Genomic DNA, 9,615 nt, shown 5'->3' on the forward strand with positions numbered 1-9,615 from the left:
AAATGGGGTAGAGAATTCCAGACCTAGAAGAAGAGCAAATGCAAAATCTCTAAGGTGGGAATGAGGTTAGAGTATTCAAGCAAAGACAGAAAAGCAATATGACTGCATAATAATGAGCAAGGAAGGCAATTTGAAAGCAATCAAAGGGAAGGTATAGAATAGGTCATATAGGCCATGATAAGGAGTTTGGATTTTATTCTAATTGCAAGGCAAAGACATTAGTGAAGTATAGGAAGGGAAGTGATAGGTCTGATTTGTATTGTTAAATGGCTAATAACAGAATGAACTCTGAGAAGACAAGAGTGGAAACCAAGACGCCAGTCAAGAAGCTGTTGTCAAGGTTCAGATGAGAGCTGCTGATGGCAAGCACTAGGATAGTGGCTATAAACATGGTAGGTGGTCAGTCAGATTTGGGATAATATCTTGGAGGGCCAATGGAACTTGATAGATTGGATACTGGAAAGAAGAGAAAAAGAAGAATCAAAGATTTAATCTCTTGGTTCTCTCATCAGAAATTTCTACACCTGCATACCGCTAAAAGTCAATTGTTCTAATGCAGATCTTTCATTCAGCAACCATCACAATGTAAAGCTAGTCAAAATTTCTGCTTCTGCATGACAATACTCAAACTATGTGTGCCAATTTATTACAGAGGATTCAAAAACAGTTTATTTTGCATTAAACTAAGGCTCTTAGCTTCTGAGGGGTTTTTTTGTTTGTTTTTTGCAATCTGAAAAGCAGCTCATTTTCTAAAGACCCAAGTACTTACAAAACAACATCAATTTGTATCCCCTTTAAAAAGCACCATTTCTATATTAGAGATCTATAGGCACATAGCTTCTATTACAGTAATCACTTCTTTATTTTGCTTTTTAGTCTTATTTTCTCATATGATGGCCGTGTTTCATATCACAGTTTTATGAACGTTAAAACCAAGGCTTAGCAAGCCAGACCGCTTACAGCACAGGTAGAAACAGAATGGCAAGCTGGCTTCCTTCGAGTCAATCCTTAATGTATTCATTCATCTTCTGTGAAACTCCAGCAATAGTGACTCTCAAAGAACTAACTGTTTAAGGCTGTAGAGCTATTTTCTTTCTCCTGAACCTAACTCTTTTGAAGCTTTATATATATTGCTCAGTAACAGACTCTTAGAAAACAATATTTTGAAAATATAATTACTATGTACAAATCTATGAAATGTATATAAAATATTATTAAAGGGAAAAAGCAGGATTGAACATACCCTCATAGCCAAAAAGAACTTAGGAAAATTCACAGTACTTATTGTATTAATATGCACAGTACTGTTAAGGACTGAGAGTATTTAGGGCTTGGAAGTAAACCACACTCCTCTTTCTCATCAAGGTATAAACCACAATGAGAGACTGCATTGGATACCGGAGAGAAGAGAAAATAAAGAATCAAAGTTATGATCTTTTGGTTCTTCTCATCAGAAATTTCTGCACCTGCATGCTGCTAAAAGTCAGGTGTTCTACTGGAGAACTTTCACTCAGTAATCATAACGAAGTAAAGCTTGTCAATATTTTGTATACATTTCATAGATTTGTACATAATTCAATCTAACACAAAAGAGTAGAGAGCTGAAAACTACTACGCCTACTGATAAAGCTGATGCTGGAGACTGCATAGCAACAATGGGCCTCCCAACATCAAACTGTAGGATGAGGCAGGCTTACACTGAGGTGCTAACTGACAGTGCAGGGCAATGGCAATCCTCCCCTCCCCTCACTCCACAGGCCTATCCCTGTAAAATCTGCAGCACAAAGAAATAGGCCAGAAGGCATGATTCCTGAGAGAAGCCTGGCCCTAAAAGTAAGACTGGCCAAAGAGGCCAAGGTTTCTCAAGGAGTTTCTCACCATCAGGTATCTTACTTCATGGAGAAGAGGAAGGGGTGACCCAAGAGGCCAGGAGTGTTAACAGGAACCCCTGTAACTACATCACATTCCCCACTCAATTTTACTCTCTTAACTTAGTAGTCTTCACACCGGCGTAAGTCTACCCTGGGATTCCATGACTACTTTCTAAGGAGAATACAGGCATAGGAAATTTTAAGGAAATCTATTCCTTTATTCAACTTTCACCTATTCTTTCCCAAAATTGAGCTGCCTGAAACATGACTGAGGTTGAGATGTCACATCAATTCTATTTTTACAACTCCCTTTAAAAATCATTCTTTAAGCTTCAAGTCAGTGACAAGTTAAAAAAAAAAAAAAATCATCTTTTCCCACTTATAAAAGACAGGCATCTTCTTACCCATCCCAGATCCTTCTATAGCAAATTGCTCTAGTGTGCAAAAAAACCTCTAAGGCATACAAAGGAACAATTCCAAATACTGTCTTGAAATCAATATTTGATTTAATCAGGGTATAAGAAACCTACATGAGGATTTCCTGGCTTTCCTCATATATATTTCTGTTAAGAGAAAAGCATGGTGCTAGAAATTGGGTATTTTGGTCTATGTTGAGGTATTCTGAGTGTAGATACACTGGGGCAGGGCAGGGGCTGTGCTAATTTTTGTCTAATGCTATTTCCTCTTCCATTTCCTGATGATGTCAAAGAACGCGGTTGAGAGAGCAAACAAAAATACTAAAGGAGATTGTACCCTACTTCATCCAGATAACGAACTCACAGTCAGTTTCCAGGCTCCACATATACATCTCAAAATTCGGATATGCAAGATTTGTGAAAATCATTCTGGGAAATACCAATTAGCTACAAGGCACACCTGCTCCGGAATGAGAGCATTTGATGTAAAATCTCATTCTCCTGTGTCTCAGTTGCAAATTCCAAATGATTTCAAGGAAAAGAATGTAAAAAAATTCCAAATTTCCTTTCAATAGATCAGTGTCACATGAAAAAGGAACATATATAACTAGAAAGTTAATGTTTCTTATTTTCTTGAATAGATATTCAGATCTTAGGAGAAAATATTCTAATTAACTTTTGTCAAAAGATTGAATACAGTAAATCTATATTCATTTTTTTACCCAAGTATGTCTGCTCACTGTTATTTGCTAAACATTTCTCACCTCATTATTCATTCCTACCATTCATGTAATAGATTTAGATACATTCTTTTCTATTGTAAACAACACATTTAACAACAATCATTTATTTGTTTTTGTAAGCCCTACACCTAATTATCTTCCAACATATTTTCCCATTTTGTTGCCTAGCAAAAAGTTGTATTTACCTATAAATACATGAACTAATTGAGGAGAGGGGAGCTCCATTCACTTCACTGAGAGATATATTTCCAACAAAATTTTAGTTCTCTTTAGTAATTATTTGTAAAAATTTATAATGTAGGTATGATTATTATGTACTAACAATAATTGTAATTATAATTCAAAATAAATTTTTGCCACTTAGAACCTTATAGTCATAGGAATTTTTTTAAATTACCAACTTTTTTTTTTTTGAGACAGTCTCTCTCTTGTCATCCAGGCTGGACTGCAATGGCATGATCTCAGCTCACTGCAACCTCCACCTCCCAGGTTCAAGCAATTCTCCTGCCTCAGCCTCCCAAGTAGCTGGGATTACAGGTGTCCACCACCACATCCAGCTAATTTCTGTATTATTAGTAGAGACGGGGGTTTCACCATGTTGGCCAGGCTGGTCTCAAACTCCTGAGCTCAGAGGATCCACCCACCTTAGCCTCCCAAACTGCTGGGATTACAGGCGTAAGCCATCGTGCCCGGCCTATAAATAACTTATTATTGTGGAAAAGAATAATAGAGTAAGCAATAAAATACATTTGGGCACAAAATATATTAAAATAAAATTATGTTAGGGAAGTAGAATGAAAATACAAATTCAAATAGGAAAAGGCATAATGTAAAATTTCTGTGAAAATAAATGATGGTATTCCTTTTCTATGGATTTAGATTTCATTTAGATTGCATTTTAAGTAACATAATCTTTTTTATTTTAAAATATTCACATTTATATTACGCAAAAAATTACATGTTTTGCAACTAGGGTCACAATATTTTACATGTCAACTTAAAAACTATTTTAGGGATGTGTCAGCAAAAGTATGAAGACCATTACCTTAACCCTGTGGGTTTATCCACTGAGATCAGGCTGGGATACGGTTATTTCCTAGGGTGAGAAGTCAGCAGTCAATTGGAGTAATCCTGCTCCCATCTTCGTGAGACCACTTCTCCAATACTGATTTCATCTGTTTTGTAGGACTTCCTGGGGCCACTAGTAAACTGTAGAGTCTGTTCCCAAAATGCCCTGAATGGGTCAGAACAATATATCGATTACATCAGTTCCAATGCTATTCTGTCCCCAAGGCTGTAATTCACAATATGTTCTATTGCCATCTCAAACTATGTCCTGTCAGCTTGTCTAACGTTATCAAAATTTCTAAAATGTGATCAAATACTTTAATAACTAAGAACCAAGATGTTCTCAATTTGATTTTGACCCTCTCCCAGTATTAATTGTCCAGAGAGAAATTAAAAGTTCAGAGATTAAATCACTCTAAATTATAGCCCAAAGTAATCACTACCAACTTCATGTTAAAGTCCAAAGTCATGAATGGCCAACACTGAACTCTTTTACTCTGTGAATTAAAGTTCAAACAGGCTTTGTCACTCCCTGGAAGTGAACTTAGCTCCAAACCTGAAATTTCCCTTCCCCCAGGGAGCTGACACTGTTCGGCTTACCCCAAGCCTCCCTTGGCAGAAACAAGCTCTTTTAAAACTTGTGTGAGGTAGCAGAGGAGAAAGCACACTTTCCATGATCAGGATGGCTCCCAAGAAAAAGCGGAGAGGAAGAAGGTGGGCTGTCCAGGAGCCAAACTTACATGTCAGTAAACTCACTGGTGGCCCTGGAACAGAGCATCAAATAATATGTTCATGGCACTCCATGTTTCAAGAAACATGTGATATGGGGAAAAAAAATGTTTTTCCCTAAAATAGGGAAAAATTACAAGAAACAATCTCTCATATTTAAGAATTATTTATTGAATATCATGGTGCAAACTTCTGAGCTAGGTTCACTGGGAAATGCATAAGTGAGTCAAAGCTGGATGCTGCCTACCAACCAACCACTAATATTTCTAACACAATTATTATATATGTCAGTGACTCATATTTTAGATTTTTGTTATAGCCCCACCCTATTTCCAGTACCAATTTTTCTATTAGTGTGCAAAAGTTGATACCAAACAACTCCAAAGAGCTAAGTGACTCAGGACAGCAGAGATGTATTTCTTATTCATATACCTATGTATGGGTTAGCAGGGAGCCATTTTCCACTTTGTCCTGTCTCCGAGACCCTGGCTGAAGGAAGCCCACACAATTTGAAACATCATTGGAGTAGTGATTAAAGATGGCCACATTTTCTTGGAACTCTGTGGTTGACAAAAATGTTTGTAATAAATAAAGATGGCCACAAATTCTTTGTCACTCTCCCTCCACCCCTATCAAGTGTTTATTTCCTCTCCCCTTAAAATTGAGCTGGCCCTATGACTGCTTTTACCAATACAATATGTCATTTCCAGACCTAAGACTTACAAAACCTGGAAGTTTTTGCTTTTTTGCATTTGCGAATCCTAAGCCACCATGCATGAAGTCAGGCTACTCTGCTGAAGAAGCCATGCGAATCAGAGTCTTTGGAACCGCATGGGTAGAGCTCAGCTACTCTATCAACCCACTTGAGCCTCCAAAAACTCCAGCCCCAGACAATACCAGGCTGGAACCACGAGAGACCCTAAGTAAGATTAGACAACCGCCCATGAGCCTAGTCAACCCACAAAACCGTTAACAGATAATAAAATGGTGACTGCTTTAAACCATTAAGATTTAAGGTGCTTTGTCATGGAACAATAGATAATTAAAATATTTCATCACTGTCAGCAGAAAGAGAGCAGGATAAATGTTCACAGGCTCTTAAAGCTTTTATTTGGAAATGACACAAGTCACTTCCAATCACATTTCATTGGCCACTCTTGACGTAAAAGGAGTAGGGAAATCCAAATTACTATGTGTGTGGAAAAAGAAATAGAAATATTTTATGGCTAGTACTAATATCTTCCAGAGAAGAGATTACAAGTAAATCAGTAAATAGATGAAGTGTCAGGGGGAAAAAGCTAACAATAGGAGAAAAGAATGTAGATGACGGATTCTTCAAGATATCCTCTAGGCAAGGTAGGATGTAAGAGGAAAAGGAGGGTAGAAAGAAGTCCCAAAAAAAAAAAAAAAAAAAAAAAAAAGCATCCACAGAGAAAAGTAGAGGGATCTAAAGCACAGTTTCAATAACAGAATAGTCAAGAAGAGCATAAAATGAAAGGCCAAAATGGGTGGTACAGACAAGGAACACATAGAAATTCAAGGAAGATAGGTTAATGTGGGCTGATAGAGGCCTCAGGTGGAGGTAGAATTAAAAGAATGGAAAGGCAATGGAATTTGTATCGTTGGAAATAAGAAGGGCATGCTCAGTGAGAAAACAGCACGAGTCAAGTCCTAGAGTGGGGAATGCACATAGCATATATGGGGCAAGGGACTAGGTATTGTAAGGGGAAATGCATCATTAATAGAGGGTATCCAAGGGATTGTTTGCTGGAGAACGGGAAGGCAGGGAAGGGACTTACAGAGGCCCTTGAGTGCAAACTGAGCTTTCTGAGTTGTCCTCTTTAAATTACAGAGCACCCCTGGAGATTGGTGCCTGAGCAAAGGAAATCAGAACACAGGTCTAGTCTCTTCGTGTGGGAATGAAATAGGAAAAGACTGACAGCAAGTCACCAATCGGAAAGTTATTGCAGTACTCAAAGCAGGTGTATCCTATTGGGACAAGAGCTTGTTACTTACAGTGGAAAATAAGAACTCCCAATTAGTCCAGTTCAAGGGGCTTACAATGAGAATCAAAAAAGCTGGGGTTTCTGGGAGGCTTCAAGTGTGAAGAAGTCGAGACACTATTTTATCAAGGGTATAAAGGAAAACTTTTTACTTCACATGGCAGCCAATGTTGGTTAGCTACCCAACATTCCCCACCTCACTTCCTTGACAACAGAACTTTAATACTGTCCAATTCCTCTCTTCCCTCCAAACCAATTGGAAAAGAAACCTACACACACATAATTCAGCCCCAAAGTAAATCCTGAGGTTCTAAGCTAGTGGTTCTCAACCAGTAGCACACCTCTGGGGGGTGGGAACGGAGAAGGGTTGCTTTATGGTGTCACAATGCCTGAGGTGTGCTACTGACATTTAGTTGGAAGGAATCAGAGATGGTAAATGTCCAGCAATGCTCAACACAGTCCTGAATAAGAACTAGAAAAGTCAGATAAACACTAGGCAATCATGGATGTCCCATGCTCCTTGTCTGTTACTGCTTTAGGGACATCTAATAGCCCAGTTCTGGTCAATAAGATATAAGGAGTGGCCTGCTTCTGGGATGCTTTCTTCTTTCCTATCAATGTTGTTCCAACTGTATATGGCTCTTGGGACTGCTATAGCTATCTTCTCCTCAAAACCAGTTTCTTCTTTATCTTCCTATTTCCTTCACTGGCACCTCCCATTTTCTGTTACTAAGTCCTAAAGCAATTTTGACTTCTCCTAACCCTTAACCTTAAGGTGATTATTCCTTTAGGTTTGCCTGGGATAAACTGATTTAACTCCTGTTCTCTGGCTATAATTATTAATGCCCCACTTTACTTCCAAAAGTGTTCCATATTGAAGGATAGAGTATATGGTTATTCATTACCAATTGTGTCACTCCCCTCAAGTACCTCTAATGTAGGGCTCAGCAATATGGCTCATAAGTTGTTTCTACACCTCTCCAGGACTAAAAAATAGAAGTTTTTACATATTTAAATGATTTTTTAAAAATCAAAAGAATATTTCATACCTGAAATTATATTAAAAGTTCAATGTCGGCCGGACGCCGTGGCTCAAGCCTGTAATCCCAGCACTTTGGGAGGCCGAGACAGGCTGATCACGAGGTCAGGAGATCGAGACCATCCTGGCTAACACAGTGAAACCCCGTCTCTACCAAAAAAAAAAAAAAAAACTAGCCGGGCGAGGTGGCGGGCGCCTGTAAGTCCCAGCTACTCAGGAGGCTGAGGCAGGAGAATGGCGTAAACCCGGGAGGCAGAGCTTGCAGTGAGCCGAGATCCGGCCACTGCACTCCAGCCTGGGCAACACAGGGAGACTCGTCTCAAAAAAAAAAAGAAAAGTTCAATGTCCATAGTTTTATTGGAACACAGCCGCACTCATTCAAGTATTGTCTATGGCTGCTTTCTCGTTATAAGGTAGAGTTGAGTAGTTCAAGGCAGTGACTTAAAATATAATCGGGCCCTTTACAAAAAGTTTGCCAACCCCTGCTCTAATGTCTCCACTAGCTCTGAGTCTCCTCACCTCACGCACAAATACCCTAGCCTACTGATTTCCCACTCTTTCCCCTGCCTCTAATCCTTCAGACATCTGGCTGCTATATAACCTCTCTACAAGAGTATCGACCCTGTCACTTGCCCCATCAGTATCCTCAGTGGCTCCTCCAAAACCGACAGTGAAAGGTTCAAACCTATCCTATGAGACTCAAGACAACAGACAAGGGCAAGACAGAACACGTCAAACGAGTCGAGTGCGTGAGACTTCAGAGGTCACTTTTTCACACCAGAATTTTAAGGTGTGAGTCGTCCCAAGTACATAAAACAGAATCTGCAAATAAGAGTGAACGACGAATAGAAAGACGACCTCAACCTGTCCACTTCCCTACGGCCGCAGAGATTATGATTCAAGGAATAACGAGACTCTAAATCCTTTAAAATTCTACAAGAGCAGCCTTGGCCAAACCCAGCGGGGAGTGGCTGCTCGGTGCCAGGGCGAGGAGCACGTAGACTGCCGATGCCAGAGAAGCCCGGTGCGGGCTCCGTGCTTTCTCTCCGTTCCAGGAAGACCCGAGCTCGTCGCCAAAACTTCTCGCCGCTTCCTGGTCTGCGCGCCCAAGCTGCCGGTTTCCCGAAAAACGCCACAGCGCCCTGGGAAAAAGCAGATGCCCCTCATGGGTTTGCGCCTTGCAGCTCAACTATGCCCCAGCCTCCCACAAGCCATCTGTCCTCCGCCAGGCGTCCCGCCCGGATCTGCCCCCGCCGTAGCCGCCAAGGCGCACGTGAAGCTCCCGGGCGGAGCGAGCGCAAGAAGGCGGGAGTTTGCGGACGCGAACCCAGGCCTGGGAAGCGAAGCGATTCCCGGGCGCATGCGCAGAGCCAGGGAACTGGAGGGGCGTGCCTCCCGTAGGGGTTACGGAGCAAGAGGAGAGCGCGTGGCGCTCAGGAGCCGGCGCACGCGCTGTGGTCTCGCCCCGCCCAAGAGCGTCCGAGCGGCCGCCGTAGCATCTTCTCTTCAGACCCGCCCCCCTCGTCTACTTAACCTAGCGGAGGCTTGCAGCTAGAGCAGGGAAGTGTGGGGCGAGGTGGGCGGGGCGTCGTACGCGTGCGCGGCCAGCGAAAGAAGGGAGGCGGCGGGAGAGATCCGAGACAACGTTACCCCGTCAACACCCAATCAGGAGCGGCCCTGACCCCGCCCCCTCTCCTCACGTTATTGGCTGGGAGGCCCCCAGATGGGCGGGGCCGGCCGTGGGGT

The sequence above is a fragment of the Macaca nemestrina genome, chromosome 3 (genome assembly GCF_043159975.1).
Source record: "Macaca nemestrina isolate mMacNem1 chromosome 3, mMacNem.hap1, whole genome shotgun sequence".
Classification (NCBI taxonomy): domain Eukaryota; kingdom Metazoa; phylum Chordata; class Mammalia; order Primates; family Cercopithecidae; genus Macaca; species Macaca nemestrina.